General features: G+C 38.5%; 1 protein-coding gene across 2 annotated transcripts in view; it reads right to left on the reverse strand.

Annotated features, from left to right (window-relative positions):
* Rap1 (RAS oncogene family member Rap1) overlaps positions 1–11,194 on the reverse strand; it is a 95,386-nt gene extending 84,192 nt beyond the window's left edge. The window contains exon 1 of one of the 2 annotated variants that reach the window (XM_065239516.1): positions 10,664–11,194. The gene's annotated coding sequence lies outside the window, so the exon portion shown is untranslated. Of the gene's footprint in view, positions 1–10,659 lie in introns of both variants that reach the window. The other variant, XM_065239515.1, reaches the window with a different exon arrangement.
* Between the last annotated feature and the right edge of the window lie 11,404 nt (positions 11,195–22,598).

Below are 22,598 nucleotides of genomic sequence, written 5' to 3' on the forward strand. Positions count from 1 at the left end.
GGTAGAAGGCATCATAGTCAGCAATACGATAGGCTTGAGTTATATCTTTGAGGGCACGCACTTCTGAGTCGATCAAATGATTTAAAACTGGTTCGACGATGTTGCTCCTAGCGTGGGATTGCACTGTCGCTCGTTCCAGTTCTGGGTTTTACTTTAGTCGGGGAGGAATTTCATTCTTCATCGATTGGGTTTCTCCTTTGTTTCGGTACACCTGCAAGGAATCAACAATTGAAAAGGACATAGGGGAATTTACGTATTATCGGCAACCTAAGCAGCGACCTTCTTTCTATAGCCTTTTTCTCTATGGAACGCACACATATGCAGTATTGGTTTGTTTACAATCTTTTGTTGCCAGCTGCTCTAACAATTGTCAAAAACTGTTTTGAAACGCTTTTACAAAGCTCCAATCTTCTCTAGTGAGAGCGAGTATTGTCGGCAACCAGTTTTTCTTCGGCAACCGTTCCATTTGAACTGCATGTAAATCTGCTGTTCTATTATCGGCAACTCGAAATCAGCTACAATTTGTAGTGCGTGTGTTTCATTTCAAGAAAACCCTGCTAGATTGCTTTTTCTCAGTGGTAAAAATATAGTCAAATTGAAGCTGAAAGCATAAAGAATCGTTTGCATGCATTCAGCGAAGTGTTTTCGTAAGAAAATCCAGTGAAAATAGTGTTTCAATTTGGGTTGCCGAAAATAGTCTGTCATGCCGAAGCCGTCATTTCCCCTATATCTTGTGGAATTTGCTAGACCACCATATTGGTTTGATGGTTTCCAATTTCTCTTCCACCTCTTGACCCGCTAATGCTCTAATGAGAATCCATCATCATCAGAGAAATTGAGAATGTAAACACAATGAGGGTTGCCAAACTCATGGAATATTGACGCCTTGATTGACAATGATTGACCTTGAGAGACACGTTCGGCACAGCGCTTGGCCCAGCTTTCGGTAAAACTCAATTACTCGGCACGAAAAGAGCCATCTTAGCACAGGGGGGATGCTAGTTCTTCAATTTTGATCAGTTAATGGCTGTAATCGGAACTACCTCTTTTGGCATCAAATCTGTTGGTATAAAGTCTACTACTCAAGTCTTTCTAACACTCCTGCAACCCTTAATAGAATTCTTCAACATTTCAAGAGCTTCGAACACTCTTAAAACCTTCAAAACCTCCACGACAGAAAGAACTGTAACTTTCAGGACATAAGGAATCGCAAGAGCTATAAAAACTTATAAGAACTTCCAAAAAGTGCAATACTTTGAAAACTTTTTAAACTAACGCTACTAATCAAACTCATATGAACTCAAAACTCGAACCGGTTGCAACATGTAGAGATGCAGTAAAACTATATGATTCGCTGCATTTTACAACAAATTCGAGTGTAATATGACCATAGATAGTGCACTGGTTAAAAATGAGGTTACACGACGCCACTACAACGAATGGACAATTTGGCCGAATTTTGAAACATGAAATATATCGCGATCAGATCATTTTAGCCGGGAATCCCTTCAAGCAATTCTTTGTTCATCTTTTATCTACCGTTGGAGAAAAAAAATGTCTAACTAGGGCAAATGGTTCTAATGTTGACCTATGGATCTAAGATTGGGCCCATCGCTAAAAATCTGCTATTTATCAATTTTATCTACATTAACGCGTCATTGGGACGGTACTTATGAATATTTTTGGTCACTATTGAAAAGTTAGTCGATTGCTGAATTTATATATGGGCCCAAATTAGGGGCATTTAGGCCGACATTACATCCATTTCTCCTATCGCTTTTTTAAAAAGATTTCGTGTGTTTTGTGCACGCGCATTCATCATTTTGCATAAGAAAACGGGGCGTTTCTGTCGTGGGGAAATAATGATTTCTTTTTCACAGAACTCAGAATTCTGTACCAAGCACTGAAAAAGCTAGATAGTACCTTTTGTTATGCTTTTGGATTGAAATTGTTAGTCCTTCCTACTTGGAGAATTATGCTATGGACCGGCTTGCTATACCGCGCCACAATGATAACTTCCCGGATCCCCGAAAGTAATTTGTGACAACTGTCAAACTTGCCGTTTGCGTTCCACTTCCGCCCACATTGCGTTTGGGCCTTAATCCTGGGGCGAAATATTCGCGATCAATTGCAACATTTCGCGAAAAATAGGTACATCATTGTGAACACAATTGTTTTGTCATGCATTTTTCTAGCGTCCTGAATAAAGCACTACCTTGAAAGTAAATTACTCAACTCACTCCACAAGCTCTTCTGCATTAAGCTGAGAAAATAATTCTGAGCAGCTTTTTCAAAGCCTGTGATCAATGCGAAATTTTGGAAAGTCCTAGAATTAAGAAAATGCCCATGTCCACCGAAAATGAAGAGCGCCAGATCGTTAACATATCCCCAAGTCTGGGATTTTTAATGTTTTCTTAGAACGGGACCGAATTTTTAAATGTTGGCCTTGTATCTTAAAACTTTTCCTAAGCCTGAGATTTCAAAAAAAAAATTAAAATCTATGCTTAACATACTTAATAGGTAGCTGCAGAATCTTAAACAATATTGAAAATCTGAGATTTTCAGATCTTCAGAATTTCCTCTAAATTCCACACAAAGTCCTCTTGGAGTAGTCCCGTAAATTCCATAAAATGCTCCTCAGAATTCCCAATGAACTCTTTTGTGAGTTCTATAAAAACATATTGCAGGAATAGCATCCACTCTTCTAAATATTCATTTAAAATTTACCTCAAAATTTCGTTGGAAATTTCCTCAGAATTCCTTTGGAATTATCCTCTGAATTTACATTTTTTTTTTTTTTTTTTTTTTTTTTATTGGGTATCAAGCTGGAGCTGCGTGACAGCTTAATTTTCAAGACTTGACCCATTTGAATAAATTTTACTTCTATCTTTGACAATACAGCAGAAGGACTAGCCTATGTTGGCCGCTTGAACACTGGATTCCGTATGTATTGTTTCAAGATAGTTATAGAAAAAATGCTGTGACGTGTGCGCGTAGCTACATCCGCGTAGCAAACCGATTGAATAAGTAAATCCGTTTCGAACGAAATATCTAAATTATGTAATTTACGAAAACCGCGCGAATTCCGAAAGCCGTGCGAAACCACCGAAGCGAGAAAAAAATGCTTATATTATCATTTAAAGAGTGTCACCAAATTAAATGTGATAGCCTATGTTGGCAAGTTGATTAATTTTGGTTTCCTCCCTAGATATTCTACTTATTTTACTGTTGAGCTTTGTTTCAATTTAGTTATTTTACTGCACGTATCAATCATTTCAAGATTTCGCGACCGTACCGAACAAATTCTATACTACAGAAGCTCAAAAGCGTTTGACAAGCTCTACCGAATTGCGTGTCACTTCTGCGTAAGCTCCGTAGACGTAGGCGCGTTGAATCCGACAGTTGGCAAAGGTTTAACCTGTACCAACACCGCTTAAGGAACGACCTCGAGTAAGTAAAACCGTTTAGAGCTAAACATCTAAATTACGTAAGATACGAAAATCGCGTAAATTGTGAACGCCACGCGAAACAACCGTAGAGAAAAAAACAACTTATTATCACTTAAAGAGTGCCACCAAAATAAATGTGATAGCCTATGTTGGCAAGTTGATTAATTTTGGTTTCCTCCCTAAATATTCTACTTATTTTACTGTTGAGCTTTGTTTCAATTTAGTTATTTTACCGCACGTATCAATCATTTCAAGATTTCGCGACCGTACCGAACAAATTCTATACTACAGAAGCACAAAAAAAAAAACTTTTGGTGAGCCGCGAAAAGTTAAACATGCATCAATACCACATAATGAAAGATCGATTTTACGTATGGTTTAGTTCATAGATTAACATTGATTGCTGTTTACTAATGTAAGTACTTGAACACTAAGAAATAAGTTAACTCAAATACTTTAATCGCATATATAAGAGATTTCGCGTATTGAGAGAATTATATAGTAATCGAGTACAACAAACTCAGGGGAATACAATACCTCCAAAAGTTTAAAAGCTAATAACTGTCAAATAACTCTACTTTTACTTTTTTCCTAAACTATTCCTTTCCTTGTTAATCTACTAAATGCTATTGGTTTGCCTGCGTTTTCTTTTTTTAAAGTTTAATAGTAAATAAGAAGATTTATTAAACAACTATAAAGGTTAGTTGCCTCCCTAAGCGGACCCTCCGCATCCTAATTCTTTTGTTAATCTACTTAATGTCATTAGACTTTCTGAAGTTTATTATTTAAGTTCATTTGATGATTATGATATCTCATTAGTCTAATTTAATAAATTATTAAAAGCTCTAAGTCACCTAATCAATCATAACCCATACTTTATTAAGTACCTGCACTTGTGCTTGTAATCTAAAATTAAACGTGTTTCAAGTACTTTTGATTTTGACCTATACCTATTTATTATATCTTAGTTCGACCCAGGTGACACCTTCAAGTGACTAAAATGCTTCATTTTGAAGTTAGTTTCCTAGCTGATTTTAAATTATATAGGGTATATGCTCCAACTACGCTCACACGTTTCCACTATGTCGTCCCACAAAATTACGTATGGATATATCACAATAGAAGCACGCAACAGTGGAAATCCCGAGCCATAGTTCAAACATTTATCCCAAATCAAAATGAAGCACATATAAGATTAGTTACAATACCATGTACAAAAATGATGTTTAAAATTGTTCCCTGAGTAATACTTCAATGAAAACAACAATGAAAGCTTGTCACGCAAGTAGAAGGAGCACTGTTGGGCACTTTCTGAAATATTTCAATAGTATAATTCCCTTCCAAACCCAAATAAATCTATCTGCGTAAAAATAAATAAAATAAGAGTGATTTGCGGCAAAACCCGCCAGTATCACACCCAACGTCAGTGCCTATACGTAAGCGTACTACGACGCGGCTCTCAATAAAAGGAGTAACAAGTGTGATACTATCACTGCTGGACTAGATCTTTTGTTCTCTCATGCAGTGGTTTATCAGAGAGGGGAAGCTCAGTAATCCTCATTGCCTGCCCATGGCGCCATTCTATCGCAGCATGAGCCAGCAACGTCGGCCACAAACCCACCGTCTCCAATACTCCACTATAAAGCATGAAATTAAGCCCGCCCTCCAACAGCAAGGTGCAAAAACTAGCCAAGGGGAGGGAATTATCCTCTGAATTTACATTGAATTATTTTCAGAATTCAATTTGGATACCTCTTCTCATCTTGGAATTCTACGCACAAGAACCTTGGAGTGATCCTTACAATTCTCCTCAAAATTACTTTGCAATTTTAGTCAGAACTCCCTTTGGAATTACTTTGGAATCATCCTCAGAATTCTGCTGAAAATTTTCTTTGAATCTTACTCATAATTCGCTTGGGACTCTGCTCAGAACTACCTTGTAATTCTCCTTAGGTTTCAGCTGGAATCTGGAGCTTAACAGAACTAATTTGAAAGGAATCTTCAGATTTCACTTCAAGTTTTCCTAACAATTTTACTCATAGAATTCCAATGTTCTTTAATATACAAGGTTAGCGCCTAAGGGCTTGTTGGTGCTAGTGAAATGTGGAAACGTTTAGTGGTGTTCGCATTTCATTGCAATATACGTATTTATCTTTATACACGAAACTGCTGTTGGCATTGACGTAATACTGTTTGTAGTATGTAATGTTGGCTAATGTCGTTTTCGTTTTTGCTACACTACACCGATGTAGTATAAACAGCAATAAGCGCGAATAATTGACAGCACATCATCATTTTTTCATAAACAAAGGTGCAACCGATAGCAACTATAGTTACTATATTCATAGTCTGGCGGATAGAATCTCGGGAACCAATTGAGCTGTCAAATAGCGGAACCAATAGAGCAAATCACGACCAACAACAGAAAAGAGCACATCAGCTATTGCGAACAAAACTTCGGAAACTCTTTTCCCGTGACTCAAGGCTCGCCTACGCAAACTAACAACATCTTTGGGTTAGGGAAAGTTTCCCCTATCAGATGATGCTGGTAATTTGCGTTCGATTGACGAGGAAAGAATAATCAACGTTTTGTTTAAAAAGTTGGTAGTACCTTTTTAACTGTTGGTCTACAATATATTGAATAGAGATTAGTGAAGTTTAACGCACGCACACTAGCGGGAGCATCGCCGTGTAAAGTTGTTTATTATTTTACTCTGGTTAACCTAGAAAATCTATGAAATTTGATTTGTCAAAATAAGTTTGACAGTGATTTGTTATGTATTTCCGCTCTCACATATCGCACCGGAACCTCAATTGGTTCCGCTTTTTATTAGATCGAAATTCTATTCGCCAGACTATATATATTAGACTGATGCAAAATTTGAAATTTTTGCTCCACTGTGCTCAAACGGTTTCAAATCAGGTCCTGATAAGCCTTCCAAAATTTAAACTCATTCGGTAAGAAACTGACTTGGCACAAACTATTCGAAGTTTGTATGGAAATTACTATGGGAAAACCAAACTTTTTGTTTATTGTCTTCTACCCATTTTCCATATTGCTTTTTTGAAAATTTCTATAAGTATTCTTACGGGAAATTTTCTAAACTACAACTTTGCGGAATATTGTTTTTCAGCCAAACGTCACATTAAATTGTTATTAATTGTTTAAGAGATTGATAATCTTATGGCAAGTTTAAGCAACTGTGTTGTGAGCAACACTGTATTCTGCAGTGTGACATAGTAGCCATGATATTTGTGCTCTATTCTTCGCACCAGAAACACCAATGTTGCCTGCTGAACAGTTGAATGAGCATAATCATAAGACTTCAGTGACTTGAATCATTCATAACTTTTGTTCCTTACATTTGATTGAAAAGTGGTTTTCAACAAAGTTGTAGCTGAGACAATTTGCTGCAATTATTGCTGTAATTTTGTTGTAATTGTAAGTGATGTGGTGAATCGTTAAATAGATATGAACAAAAACATAAGTTTTCCCATAGTAATTCCCATATAAACTTGAAATGGTTTGTGCCAAGTCAGTTTCTTACTTAAGGAGTTCAAATTTTGGGAGGCTAAGCAGGACCCAATTTGGAACCGTTTAAGCATTGTGGAGCAAAAATTTCAAATTTTGCATCAGTCTAATATATATATAGCGACTATAATAGCTACACCCTGAATTTTTCCGGTGTTCGGCGGTGTAGCAAGACCGCAAAAACGAAAACGACATAAGTGACGTCGTCACTTGAGTGCTCAACAATGTTTACAATATGTTTGCTTCTAACACCAGCAAGCTGCCTATTGGCCCAGACCTTATATAAACGTCATTGATAGAATTCTCCTCTGAATTCGCGTGGAATTTTCCCTAGAGTTCCATGGAAATCCTCATCAAATTAATTCATTAATGTCCATTAGCTTAGCTTGCATATCTTTTGCATTCCCTCAGGGGCTGTCCATAAACTTTGTAGACAGTTTAGGGGGGGCTTGACAATTATCCACGGACCATACAAATTTTAAAAATTTTGTATGGACAATTGTCTACGCAGGGGGAGGGGGGGGGGGTCAAGAATACCAAAAAAACTGTCTACGTAGTTTATGAACAGGCCCTCATTAAAAAAAAAAGACAATTAAAGTTTCAGAACGGATGTTGTTACTGAAGGTCTTATTTTTAAGAATTATACGGAGGCGAACCAGCCTAAGGCTGAAAGCCTCCTAAATAAAGCTAAATTAATTAATTTTTAAGAATTGCTGTTGCTGGATATGAGATTTTCTAAATTTCCTGAGAATTACAAAATAAAATTCCCTGTGGGTTCACGGTTTTCCAAGGACACCCTGCTAGTTTAAAAATAGTTTCATGAGAATTCCTAAGACATTTGAGGGGATTGCAAGGAGTTTCTTGGAGGGCTTGGCATGACATTTTGAGCATATTTCTAAAGACAATTTGAGCAGAGTTCCTGGAGATTCTGAAGAAATTTCCGAAACGAATTCTAATGAGAGGTTCAAGATAATTCCAAGAATTCCTAAGCATTTTGAGAAGAATTTCAAGCAAATGTTGGGAGAGTACTTTTCCAAATTCTAAATGGCATACAAAAAAATTAACGAACAAAACTCCAAGCGATTTGTAAATAAATGTATGGGAGAAAATATAGCAAATTTTCGCGATTACTGGAGTCGCTTTTGCCGCGTGATTTCCGAAATCCGCGTAAAAAACCGTGCAAAAAAAAAACGCGTAAAAAGCGACTCCAGTGTTTGTCCGTGTCAACATTTCAAAGGATCGTAATTGCTTTTGAGGGCAATGGCTTAAGCAGTAGATTTCTCGTGGATTAAAGCCTACCACTCCATATTAACAATGCTAGCTTGTAGAGGAATCCTTCCTCTACCTGTTGGTATCATAAATTTTCATATCTAAGTTTTTATTTACGAATAATCGACGTGTAAAGCCTTTGCTTACAAAAGCAATTACGTCCCTTTGAAATGATGACACTGATGTGTACTTTTATATTCAAGAAATCGACATTTTAAATGGTGAAACTGCTCTTTAAAATTATGAGGATTTAAGTCATTTAAAAAAAGTATCGTAATGTTTGTTGGTTTATTCTTGTTAGATTGCTAAAACAAAGTCACCGAATGAGCTTGGCAAACTGCAGAGTTGTAAACAATGCAATTCTAGATAGAGCTGGAATTAGGGCCTAACAGCTTTTGTAAACAATTACTTATCGTCTAGAAATTCAAGGCTCGCCCACGCAAACCAACATCCTCATCGGGTAGGGAAAGACTTCCACTATCCGATGGTTATGTTGGTCTGCGTGGGCATGCCTTGAGCTCCCAGAAATCATCGATAGAAGCCATTGTTTACAAAAGTTGTTACGCCCTAATTCCAGATCAATCTAGAATTGAACGTAACTGGTAGCTCGCCCAGGCATAGTAACACCACTATCAGGTAGGAGAAAAATTCCCCTATCTGAGGGTAGGGCTGTGACGATATCGATAAATAGCAATATCAACGATAATCGAAATTAGATATCGGTTTGACGACAGTTGAAGGATCTGGTAGCGAAGAATATGTTCGTGATGAGCCAACGAGAAAGATCTCTACCGCTAATTTGGTATGGAGTCATCACGAGGTAATAATTCAACGCAATAATAACTGAAGGATAACCAAGTGGACGGCTTTGATTAGAAATTGATATAGAACTCCAGGTGGATCTGAAACTACTGTCAAATATTACAATCTCGGTCTCTTGGAACCGTTTGTTTTCAAAAACACGGCGAATTTTGAGCGATGTAGCCTCGAAGAGCGGATAAAATATTTTTGTTTGTGTAATGTCTACGTTTTTGATTTTCCACATGCATTTTGAAGTTGGAAGAGAATGAAATATCACAGACAAACAGACATAACACATTGAATATTTCTCACTGTAAAACATCGTCGCTAAAACATTACCGCCATCTGTTGAGTACACTGTGGTGGGCACTACGCTGAACAGATGGCGTAGTCTGTAAACGTCAAACGCAAGGGAATTGACTATGCGCGCCACAGGTGGCGGTACTACCAACTACGATACTTTTAAATTGTCCGTTAAATGCTTGTTGGACGAACAACTTTCGAGTGTTATGTCTGTTTGTCTGTGGAAATATGTTTAATGTCTTTTTCATTGATTATTGGTTTATTATTGATTATCCGATATTGATATCGGAGCCGAGATATCGATATTCCAAATCCGATATCGAAATAATATCGATATTTTCAGAGACTGCTATCGATATTATTGCTAAATACGCCCTCGGCACAGCACTATCTGAGGGTAGTGTTGGAATGCGTGGGCGAGCTATCAGTTACGTCAAATTGACAATCAAATGCATTGTTTACAAAAGCTGATACATCCTTTCGAAAAAGTAATCGAGAATAAAGTTTTAGGTATGTAAATTTCGATCCCTTTTTCAATTTTGAATGTAACATAACTTCAATATCCCTGCAAAAATTCAATGATTGGCCTGATAAAAAGTACAACCGTTGTATACAACTTTTTTTTTTTGTCCTGAAAAGGGTTCATCCACCAGGATTACGCTTGATTGAATACATTGCAATTAATACAGATACTAAATAAATTTGTTTTTCTTAATAAGCATCAAAACAAGACTTTCTACCGCAGTTTGCCTCACTACTGGCAACCACGCCGCACGCCAATCATCACTCTCCCGCTACCGTACAAAAACTCTCTCCCTAACACCACCAAAACCAGTTCCGGCTCTCCGCACTTGCAGAAGGCTCTCTCAGCTTCGGGACTCAGCCCCGGCCCTCATCATCATCGTCGTCATCTACCAACAGTAAAAATGACAGCTTTTTGACGTTTCCTTCTTCGTGGCCTCCTCTGCTATGACTAATCCATCGATCGTGCCCAGCCACAGTGATCCTGCCCGCAGCCTACTCTTCTTTGTACTGCTTCACCAAATCGCCTACGATCAAAAATCATCAAGCTTTTGAACTTCTTCCTTGCACTTCGTTTTCGTCTTCCACTTCATCTTTTGCCTAATCTCCTCCAACAGCATTCCTTCTGTTCTTATTCTTCACGGCACCAACACACAGAAGTCCAAATATTCTCGTACAGCAAGGCACATTTCCCAGCTTTTCGCTCGCCTTTGCCACACTTTAATATATCATATTCTTCGTCTTCTTCCTGGCTGTTAGACGAAGATCTACTAGGAAATCAACTTACATGAGAAGAACAAAAACCCTTCCAATGAGGCTACTCCGCTGAACAAAGTAGGAACCAACTCGGCTGCTTTTCTATCTCGACAAAAACCGCACACATCAAAGCACATCAGGCAAAGGAGCCAAGAATGAGATCACATAACTTATTTTTTCTTCAAAATTAAAACAGAACACTTGCACAAAACTTGCCTCTACTGGAGAAGGCGAATCAAGCTGGAAACTTTCCTCTCGACGTTATCGAGGCAGCGAAAAAAGTGATATTTTCCGTTCCACACTCACACTCGTTCAACAATGCACAGAAAAATGCGATCCTTTCTTGCACTTTAACCAAACAAAAAATACCGGAGCGTGAAAAACGCGTTCTTTTCCCGTGTTTCGAACACTGGGAATCGGACAAAGTAGGCGGATGGAACAGAAAAAATGTTCTACAGCTCGACGTGCGTTGGACAAAACTATACACGAACGAACGACGACCGCGGATGTAATGAAACGAATGATGTTGTTAGCTCCGTGACTCTTCTCGCTTGCTGCTCACGACTCACTGGCTGTTCTGTTTTGTGTGTGGAGTGGAGCGGACTTTCTGCTACTCACGGACATTCCTACGCCGACGAGACGTTGGCGGTGAACGGTGATACAAGAAAAAGTTGACTTTTCGCCGCAGCGACGGACGATGAGTGATGACTCGATTCGAAACTTGTGAGAGATTCCCACACACGTTCACATTCATTGTCTCACTTTTTTGCAGTGATGCCACAATTATTTACAGGTTTTCCATAATTCTACATACCTACAAAAAATATTTTATCTGTTCCAACATAGAGATTCCCAAAACACACCAGCTGTAAAAAAATCATTTTTCTCAGGGATGTTGTACTATAGCATCCCAAATAAAAAATGGTCGGTAACTCAAATAATAAAACTATTCCACAAATGGTTTGGATGATACCTGGAATACGTCGTTAAGCAAAACAACCATAACAATTTAATTAAGGATGTTTTATAACTGCAATCTGAACGATAAGCATAATAAATAAGTGAAACCTTAAAATATTTGAGTAGTTATTTTAAAGTTTTACCGCTGCGGTAATGAGGATGTCACAGCAAAGAATCGCCAGCAAAAATACTTCAAGTTTGTCAATGCACACTTTATTTTTTTAGTATTCAGCTCATTATCATACAGGCGGTAGAACGTTGACTGCTGCAGTCAACGTTCTACCGCCTGTATGATAATGAGCTGAATACTAAAAAAACAAAGTGTGCATTGACAAACTTGAAGTATTTTTGCTGGCGATTCTTTGCTGTGACATCCTCATTCTAGGAACTAAAGAGGCTGAATTTGTAAAGAGACGACATGTTAAAATTGGAACAATCGATTATCTGTCAAAGTTATAGGAAAAGTTATTCCAATCGAGCAGAAGACCTGTCAAAAGGATAAGATGTCACCTCTTTACCCAATTCAGTCTCTTTACTACACAGCAAAAAATAAAATGTAATATCGATCAACGTAATTCAAGCACATGTATGAAATTATGATGTAATAGCAAACAGCAGATACAATATTACATCAATAGATGTAATTTTGTTCGCAAAATCGATGTACATCGTACAACGTAATATTACACAACCGACGGAATGACCTCTGTGCAGCTGTTTGGATGTAATATTCAACAACTTTTTTTTTTTGTGAAGGAACCACTTCGAAACATAAAAAATGCACAAATCAAGCTGAACATTGCATTAGGACCTAAGTAAAATTGATCGATTCTCTTCGTCGACGTTCTCTTTCGTTATTAACTTGAGCACATAACCGTTTCTTGTTGTGTTTGTCGTATTAGATGCTAGATAAAAGCTTATTTTATCGATCTATGTGCTGAAAATACCTGGGAATGTCTTTACATGGCCGTAGGGATACAAAGAGAAAGTCGACGAAGAGAATCTGTCCATGTTACTTAGGACCTATTGCAATGTTCAGCTAATATAAACTTCTACGACACGGCAACATTCAAATTGTTACTCCACGTTTGCTGCACTGCAGCTTCAGGTGAAATTGGGCACTGATTTCCGAGATTTTTGTGTAATTGAAAATTCAAAGTGTTTTTTTTTTAATTCTTTATTTTAGTGCATGTGTAGCCTACGTAGCGGCCATTTGAGGCCTCAACAAGAAATTACTTCTTTTTTTTTGGATTTGTCTTTTTCAGACAGGCCATGACTGGTATATCTCGCCAAGGAATCACCTTAAAACCTTGTGTATTTGAAAGCTGCGGTGGAACTTCTTCTTCTTTTTAGAATTAAACCGTAAAACGGAAATAAATCTGTAGAGTTCTCCAGATGCACAAAAGTGTGCGTGAGACCGCGCGCTACCTTTTTAAGTAGTTGTGATATCGCGATACCTTTTTGTTTCTTCTTTTTCTTTATTTTTATGTATGGATGTTGGATTTTAGTGTTCGTGAGATTGCGCTTGGAGATCTCTATAGAAGAGCAATAAAAATTCAGATGTAGAGGAATTCATATTTGGCAACACTGCTTCGTTAACGGGTTGTACACACACCAATATATCATTCATGAAAACTGCAAGAATTATTTGGAGTTCGTGCTACACATCTACACGGTAACATGAGTAAACCCATTAATGAGTAAAAAATATCATACGATAAGAAAAAAATCCTACACTGCCGATGAGACCAACTCAAAATTAAGTCGGATTTCACTCAAAATTGTAAAAAGTGAGGTTACATGCTGCCATGAGTTCTTTTTACTTAATATTGAGTTCAGCCTCTCACTTGCACTCTTTAAAGTTGTCAAAAAAGGAACGAAAGATTCGACCAAACGATATAGTTCAGCCCAATAAGTTACTTTTGAGCAAATTGCATATTCTCAAATTGACGTGAAGTAAACTTAATTTTGGATAGAATATACTTAAATGTATGAGGTTTTTTTTGCTGGTGTTAAATGGAAACTACTGTATTCGATTTACTCAAATTTGGGTTATTGGGCTGAACCCCGGAATTAAGGGAAAAGTTCTTAATTTTGGGTAGTTTTTCATCTCCGTGTACGTTAAAATAAGTCACCTACACTCTATTTCAGTGCTACTCAGTGACTGAGTAGAATTTTATTAAACTCTCTTTTTCTCTCACGAAAATCGTACTCAGTTCTGGTTCAAAAGGGAACTGAATAAACTGAGTAGAATTTCCGCGAGACAAAAAGACAAGTGGACCCTACACGATTGTTTTTATTGACAATAATCGTATTGTCAATACATTCTATATTGACGTCGATACATCGGTATTGACAATAATTCTGTATTTACATCATCAATATAATTGTCAATAATTCCCCTCCGCGTCAATATATTGATACATGTGGGGTTCGCTAAAGGGCAATAAGTTATACTCAGTCACTGAGTAGAATAGAAATAGAGTGTAATAAAAAAAACAAACGAATTATAACCCAAATGATAGAACTGCCGTCGTTAAGCAAAATCTTCTTTATTCCTTTATTTAACGTCGGTCTCTGTTCCGCAATCTAGTGCCAATAACCGACGGACATCGATTGCCATCCATTGACAGCAATCGAGTGTGCCGAAAGGCAGCTGCGTACACTGAAACAAATCGACATGTACCGTTTATTGGATCCATCTTATAACATAGCAATGTCAGCAGATTTATTCATTCTATGTGATGATTGATAGATTCCATTGGATTATCACTTAAAAACTATGACTGCGATATGGAATGATTTCTATCGTAATTTCACATACTTAGTACTTGATAATACTTTGCTTCGAACGTGGTTAGCGAAGGTAAGAAGTATATGAATATTGTCTGATATATTTCATGGTGAAAAACTGTTGATATGTCATGGGTGGGAACAGACATCTAGAAACTAATGGAAAATCATATATATCATATTCATCATGAAAACAGGTATATTTTACTGAATTTTCTCATAGTGCAAAATTCAGTAAAATATACCTGTTTTCATGATGAATATTGCTCACTAAAATATATATCTTATAAGATAATCATGTATATTTTATTGGAGTTGCTTTTACTGATTTTTGACGTTTGTTGATATGTCGCGTCTGTCATTTAACTTTGCAGTATAGGAAAACATTTATATATCATTGTAATAGCTTGCTTTGATTTTTGACGTTTAAAGATTGTAAACAGATCTATCCCAATCATTAAATAGTCATATAGAAATGCCTTTTAAGAAATCCAACAGCAAGCATTTGTTTTGGCATGTTTTTCTGGGATGAATATCGCTCCCAATAAAATACATCTTACATGATTGTTCTTTATAAATTATTGAAACAATTTTCAACGATTCATATGATAATTGGTTCCAGAAAAGAATGTATTGAGATTGAAAAAAAAATGATTCTACTGTAATATTTACTTTGCTATGATCCTAATTGTAAGCCTTCTACACGGCTAATTCAGATTCCAGCCCTAAGTAGTACTCGAACTTCATGAGCCAGTTCTATCAAATCATATAATTTAGTCGTTGATTTATTGCACACAGGTGCATTAAGAAAGATTTGAACAAACCACACCACCGAAACGGAACATAAATTTGTCAGTGCTATTTGTCTTCACTCTAGCAAAACGAGCATAAAATTGCACTACATTCCATGTCGGGAGAGCTGTTCTTACTTCATGCTATTTGAACGAGCTCAATCTTGAAGTCAGCCGTGGCCCAGTGGAATCGAGCACAGACACCGAAAGCATCACACCTCAACAGATCTTGATCGAATCCCAAATCAGCTACAATAAAAAAAAGGCACAACTGTGAAAGCTCCTACTGCCTGATGTTTATTTTTCGAATTTATTTTTAGAAATCGATTAAATATATGTGTCAAAAGAAGAAGTAAATTTCATGTTATTTTCACATAAACTTTACTTCGATTGATTTATGACACATATATTATATTGTGGTGAAAAGTATAGCTTATGCTTATGTGTGTGTGTGTGTGTCATCCTCTATCCCTCACCCAGCCGGGGGCGTTGGACAAGTAGAACTGCGAATAATTTGATCAAATCTCATGCTCCGTAATGGTGCCCTTTATGTTGTGAAGACTAGTACTTCAAAAAGGGTAACTTTTGAGGCAAGACAGGGTGTCCTCAACAAGTTAAGGGAACAGGATGCACTAAATGTCCACAACAGGTACAGCAAAACATCACATAGACGCCCTTATTCACACTAACTACTCAGGGGGTAGAAGGTCAAGAAGAGCCACCATCGCCAACTAAAGCTTGAACCGGGTACCTGGGACTCCCACGATATACCCGCGGCAATGGTCAGCAGACGATGCCCTGTGCGTATTTAGTATGTAATATGTTTTATTTGGATACACAAAATGTTTGAAGCCATGCGTCATCTAAACCATAATTTGCATCACCACAAATACACTTGTCAACAATCTTCAACTGGAACGTTCTCACCAAATCACTTCACCCGGGAGCGCATTCCCGATGCTTCCACGCATATTTTTTTTCCCTCTACCACACAACAACCAAATATCACTTTTCTTCACTTTTCTTTTTCAAGTCACTCCGTGCACAAAAGCAATGCACATCTCAAAACCCTGACAATAGTTCAGCGCACTTCTCATCACCGCGTAAATAAACAGAAATTATAATTTTCACTCGCGATGCCACAAATTTCTGGTCCGGCAGAAACAATCAAACCACGCCAATTTTGCAAAGATGATGAATCATGTTTTCTTTCTCGATTCTAAAACTTCTCGGAAAGCGAGAAACCAACACTCACACACGTATAACCGTCCGGGAGGCAGAGTGCCAGCGCTAATCCGGCAAATGCAGCCGAAAACTATGAAAGCGAATGGACGCACAAAACAGAGAACGAACTTAACACACAACTGTATCCAAAGGCGTTAGAAACTCGACTCCAAAAGTATAGCTTATGCTTATGGGTTTCAAATCCATTTCAGTTAATTATTATAATTTAATCGATTTTCATTTATCATATGACGATCATATAAAAGTTACCAAATTATCAGCATTGTAAATGTGTCAGATATTCATATAGAATTTACCTGACACATTTTCAATCATATCATTTTCAATGGATTATCTTATAGCGCAAATTAATTAGACTTCCACATAACAGGAATATGTCAAATTCGTTCAGTGTAGGATATCGCATCCCATTCAACACACATGGGCCGGGACCAACGGATTTACTTTCCTTCCGAAGAAAGACGTGACTAGAGATGTTTATGCCTCAGAAAAATCCCACCAATTCGGCTTTCAGACCCATTGGGGTGAGAAAGCAGTCACGCTTACCACTAAACCACCGACGCCGACTCGTTAAGCTAAGCCAGGAATATCAGGACTACCAGAAAAAGCTTGAACTGCAAAAGGATTAATACCAACAAAAAATCCCTTGCTACTGAAGGATGATTTGGATGGAGCATTGGCCACAAATCGAGAGTCGCCAAAGCTAGACGAGGTGATTGACCACCAGAAGCGAACACTTGGACTGCTCTCAGTTGAGGGTGGAGGAGGTGCGCCACTACCACCGGCTGGAAACCAACGATTTAAATTTGGCTCACTTGACTAGCCTATAGACGAGTGCACGGATGGATTTGAGTTCACTCACTCGACAAAAAGTGACACAATTAATTGGCGTCTTGCAGTGAAACTTTTCCAAGCTTTCGCCTCCTACATTTTGAAGTGAGAACTACTAGAAGGAGGATAGTTTCCAAATTCTCCAAGTAAAACAGACGATTTTTGGGGCAAATCGGTCCATAAAGAAAAACTAATAATTTCCCGTGGAAACTTTTGCTTGAATCGTGTAAGAAAACGTGTTTGAAAACTAATTGTTATTATTTCGGTATGGATCGGAGAGGTTTTCATGGAAAATTATGCATAACAAGTTTGCACCCACAGCGAGAGGTTACCTCCTGCGCAGCTGCATTTTTCGGAAAATGGTGAATATGTGCGATTTCCACTAAGATGAAAGTGGAAATAAAGTTAATTTACTTAGGAAAGGTTGTATCATGCTGGTGGTAATGGAGAATTGGTTGTATAGGACGCCAATATTCAATAAATGTTCACTTTGGCCTTTTCTAAGCAAACATATTAATACTCACAATTTTCGACGGAAAACGCAACGGAACTTGATTTACTCAACACGCACCATACTATAAAATGGTGCTAGATGGTCTTCAAAGTGATAACAAGATGACAAATCATCTTTATTTTGAGTAATTGAGCAATTTACTTCTGTTTACCATCATATTTACGATGCAGCATTGATGGAGCCGTGAAATGAAATGTGGCATATATCTTATGTATCTTATATATATCTTATAAAAGTTCACCTGGAAAAGTCAAAGATGCACATCAGTCTGATCGTAAAAACGTTTTCTTCTTCAATTAGAATGTTATATTGGAAGGATTTCACGTAGGCTTGATGAAAATTATGATTTAATGCTAATTTTCACGAATTTTATATGCAGTCTGTCAACATTATCATCATCATGCAGTGGCGACATCTGCGTTGAGCTTTTGCGGCAATCTTCCAATTAATCATGTTTTGTTGTTTTTGATATCATCCACATCCAGAGGGCCAGTCACATTCGAATGTATGGGAATGGTAGGAAACCATTTGGAAATGCATGAAAATTTTCAGTTTTTATTCATTATCGTCTTTATGGGCAGTTTTAGATGCACAAAAATTGCACGAGTACATTACTATGGTGATAAGGTAAACACTCGTTTATTTGTTTCTTTCTGTGAAAGGATGTTTCGTCACAAATCGTGGATTTTCTGATATTCTCCATACTGCAAAAAAGATTTTCCTACCACTGAAGGGGCGACATCTCTCGGATCTTCAGTATAGCTACTACTCAAATCATATAATTAATTGAAATGGTTTCTTACCATTCCCATACATTCGAATGTGACTGGCCCTCTGGATGTGGATGATATCAAAAACAACAAAACATGATTAATTGGCGTTGACGGCACCGTCGAAAAATTTGCTCTTTCAGCAAATATAGACAGTTTCTTATAGGAATTTTCGGTGGAGTGAAAGGATAGTACAAAGTCCGCCATGTTTCACGCACAGTCTGACGTTTGCTTATGGATTTTCTCATAGGAGAAAAGCATTTTCTCAAAGAGCTACAGAGTCGCCGTCAACGCCAATAGCGGGGCGCTGTTTACTAAAAATGAACACATGAATAATACTCACGTAACATTTGAAAATGGTCTATCAACTTATGTACACAAAACTTGTTAAGCCTTTTTCGCGCGAACCGAATACGCTCACGCAAACTAACAACACCATCGGGCAGAGGAAATTCTCCCCTTCCCGATAGTGCTCTTTGTTTGCGTGGGCGTACTTCGGTTCTCGTGAAAAGGACCTAGCAAATTATTTACAAAAGTTGATAGGCCCTTTTCAAATGTTACGCGAGCATTATTCAGGGGCCCGCTGTTGTGTCAAAAAAATTTCAGTATATGAACCAAACTTCACCCGTGCACAGGTCTATTGGTCCCAAGTACATCTATAAGCGAACCCCATTCTAGTCGAAATTCTAGTCGAAATTCTAGTACTACACTTTGTCTGTTTTGATTCGCTATGAAAGTTTGACAGATAAAATGAGGGGTTCGTGGATTTTCTTATGTTTCGAAGGGTGCATCGATTAGCTTGGGGCCGAAGAGAGTACACAGCAAAAAAAAAATGTAATATCGATCAACGTAATTCAAGCTGATGTATGAAATAATGATGTAATAGCAAAACGCAGATACAATATTACATCAATGGATGTAATTTTGTTCGCAAAATCGATGTACATTGTACAATGTGATATTACACAACCGATGGATTGACCTGGTTGCAGCAGTTTCGATGTAATATTCAACAACTTTTTTTGCTGTGTACCAGAGTTGAGTCAAAAAGTTGAGCATGTTTCTTCGGGACCTTCTAGTCTTAGAGTTACCTCTATGCCACTACCGCACGTTACACAACAGTAACCGAGAGGTGCACCTCAGGTCGTTTCCGGAAGCACCATTCAGCGTCACGGAGTTGAAGCATTGCTGCTATATCAGAACGTGCTGTTTCAAACGGTTACCGAGATCCATTCGATTATATACGAAGTGAATGCCCGAGCGGATTCGATTCTGAACAATCAGACCATATTATACTATTGGAAATGTCTCACAGTTATCTTCGAAATTACTACGCACTGTTTGAAGTTTAAGAAAATTATGAAAGCTCACTTTTTGTTGGCCATATTTTGTGTGGCACGCACAGAGCTTAAAATTATTGACTGCCTAGGCTGAGTGTGAAGCAAACCCCACACGCATCAATATATTGACGCGAAGGGGAATTATTGACAATAATATTGATGATGTGAATTCATAAATATTGTCAATCTCGATATATTGACGTCAATATAGCATGTATTGACAATACGATTATTGTCAATAAAAGCAATCGTGTAGGGTTCACTTGAAAGCACTGCACAATTCAATCCATTGCTCTGTGCAGACCGTTTGTACCAAACGGTAAAGGACGAGGCAATGAAAGAGCCTACAAAAACTTTTAGTCACTCCCGAGCAGACGACGCACACCGCTTCCATTCACTCACACAGCATGTAATTGAGTCATTTTTCCATAGAAAATGCACGCTCAGTCATCCAAAACAAATATTGGGTACCATCACGGCAGAATAAACGTGTTGACTGAGCTACTGACTGAGTGCTCGGCTGTCAGTGACTCGTTTACCTCTGAATCATTCAGACTCTCACGAGGCAGTGAATGATGAGGCAGATGGCAGTTCATATTCATATCAAAATGACTCAATGAACCTGACTGTTTTGCGCACTGGGCACGCATCATTTTACAGGTATTTTTCAATATCTGAGAAATTAGGACACTTCTGAATAATTACGCACGAAATAGACGCAACCAAAATTCAAGACCAACAATTGAAATGGCCTTAACTCCATTTTGTAAACAAACCTTGTGAGGCCATTTTCTCGCGATCCGAACTCCGCAAAGGCAAACCAAAATAATGAACAGGTAGCCGATTGTGGTTTAGGTTTGCGAGAAAATGGCCTTACAAGGTTTGTTTACAAAATGGAGTTCAGGCCATTTCAATTGTTGGTCTTGAATTGTAATCAGAAGAGATTTGCTTGTGCTGTCAAAGTGCAGAAAATTTTCTTCAATCATGGCCATCTTGATCTTTACCATAATGGTATAATCGTAATATGTCAGAAAGGGGTGACCCAAATGTTATGAAGCGTAATAACGGACCCATCGTTCACTTCATCCAGAACTTCTTGTCCAACCGCACATTCCGAGTCGCTATCGGCAACACCAAATCCCGGCTTTTCCCCGAGGAAATGGGTGTCCCACAAGGATCGGTTATCGCCGTGGCGATGAACGGAGTCTTCCGTCAACTACCGAAAAACATATATGTGTTCGTCTACGCCGATGACATCCTCATCGTCACCACCGGACCCACGTACAAGGATGAGAGTTCAAGCGGCAGTCTCCGCCGTCGCCAGGTGGGCCCACTCAGTAGGCTTTGAATTATCAGCCTCTAAAAGCATCAGGTGCCATGCCTGCCCTTCTCGACACAGAATTAGCGGACCACCGATCAAAATCGACGACCAGTCCATACCTCTGAAGAAGACCGTCCGAGTTCTGGGAGTTCTCGTTGACCGATTCCTCAACTTTGAACAGCATTTCAGTAAAGTCAAGAAAAATTGCCGCAGCCGAGTGAATCTCATCCGGACCATTTCCCGACAGAATAGATTGAACAACCGCAGCATTCGTTTTCACGTGGCGAGTGCAATTATCGACAGTCGCCTTCTATACGGGTTGGAGATGACCTGCATCGCAACGGATAAGCTTTTAGCTACGTTAGCATCAGTCTACAACACCTACGTCCGGATTGTCTCTGGCATACTGCATGCATCGACGCAGGCATCCTGTCTTTCCGCTTCCGTATAACCGCAGCTATCGCAGCCAAAGCCGCTGCTTTCATCTCGAAGACATCCGGAAATCAAGGGATCTTCCTCCTCGACGAGGGGAACAGACTCCTCCGCACGGCTGCCAACAAAGATCTCCCCCCAGTGGCCAAGGTCCACTGACATGGAGACAAATGCTGGCAAACACCATTAACGAACATCGAAAGCCGGATTAAGGAAACGTTCAAAACCGGAGACAATTCCGTGGCCATGATGCTTTTATGCACCGTACATGCTATACCAGTATACAGGGGGGTGCCATCACAGCATCTTTACCAGCAGTTAAAATAAATTCTGTGTAATCCACGAATGTGAAACAGGGCGAGCCACAGTGACATCACCGGTAGGGTAACGTATCGGCGAAAACCCATCTCAACATTAATGTGGTGTTTACATTTGTGCGGATTTGCTAGCACTAGTGTACTAGCACTATGCAACAATGTAGCCAGCATAATGTAAACAGGACATCAGCGTCTACCCAGCATGAGATTTCAGGAGCTACTGAAATTCGTGCTAGTTGACTATAGTACACTAGCGCTAGCGAATCCGCACAAATGTAAACACAATAATTAATTAGCTGCCATAAGCGAAGAGACAAGAGAGGGGGGGGGGGGCGTGTGTCGATTCATAGATAGCTGTAACTTAAGGTGGTTAATTCGAATATAAGTAAAATATAGGTAAAATTAGTAAGAAATTACCTGATTGTTTATGATGCCTGACTATACCGTGATGTTGTTGTTGGCGCTCCCATCATGGCGTTTATTTCCTTATCAGGGAATCCCTCGAATTTCGTTGGATTGAGGCCATCGCTGCTGCTATCGTCTGACACTGTTCCATCGATCGCTTCGTACTCAGATTCAACCATTGTATCATACAGTTTGTAGGTGGCGTTTTGAAATTGTGTTCTGTTATTTGCCATCTCTTTCCAGAAAT

The sequence above is a fragment of the Ochlerotatus camptorhynchus genome, unplaced genomic scaffold (assembly GCF_037179485.1).
Source record: "Ochlerotatus camptorhynchus isolate MF236.1 unplaced genomic scaffold, CSIRO-AGI_Acam_v1.1 ptg000055l, whole genome shotgun sequence".
Taxonomy (NCBI): Eukaryota; Metazoa; Arthropoda; class Insecta; order Diptera; family Culicidae; genus Ochlerotatus; species Ochlerotatus camptorhynchus.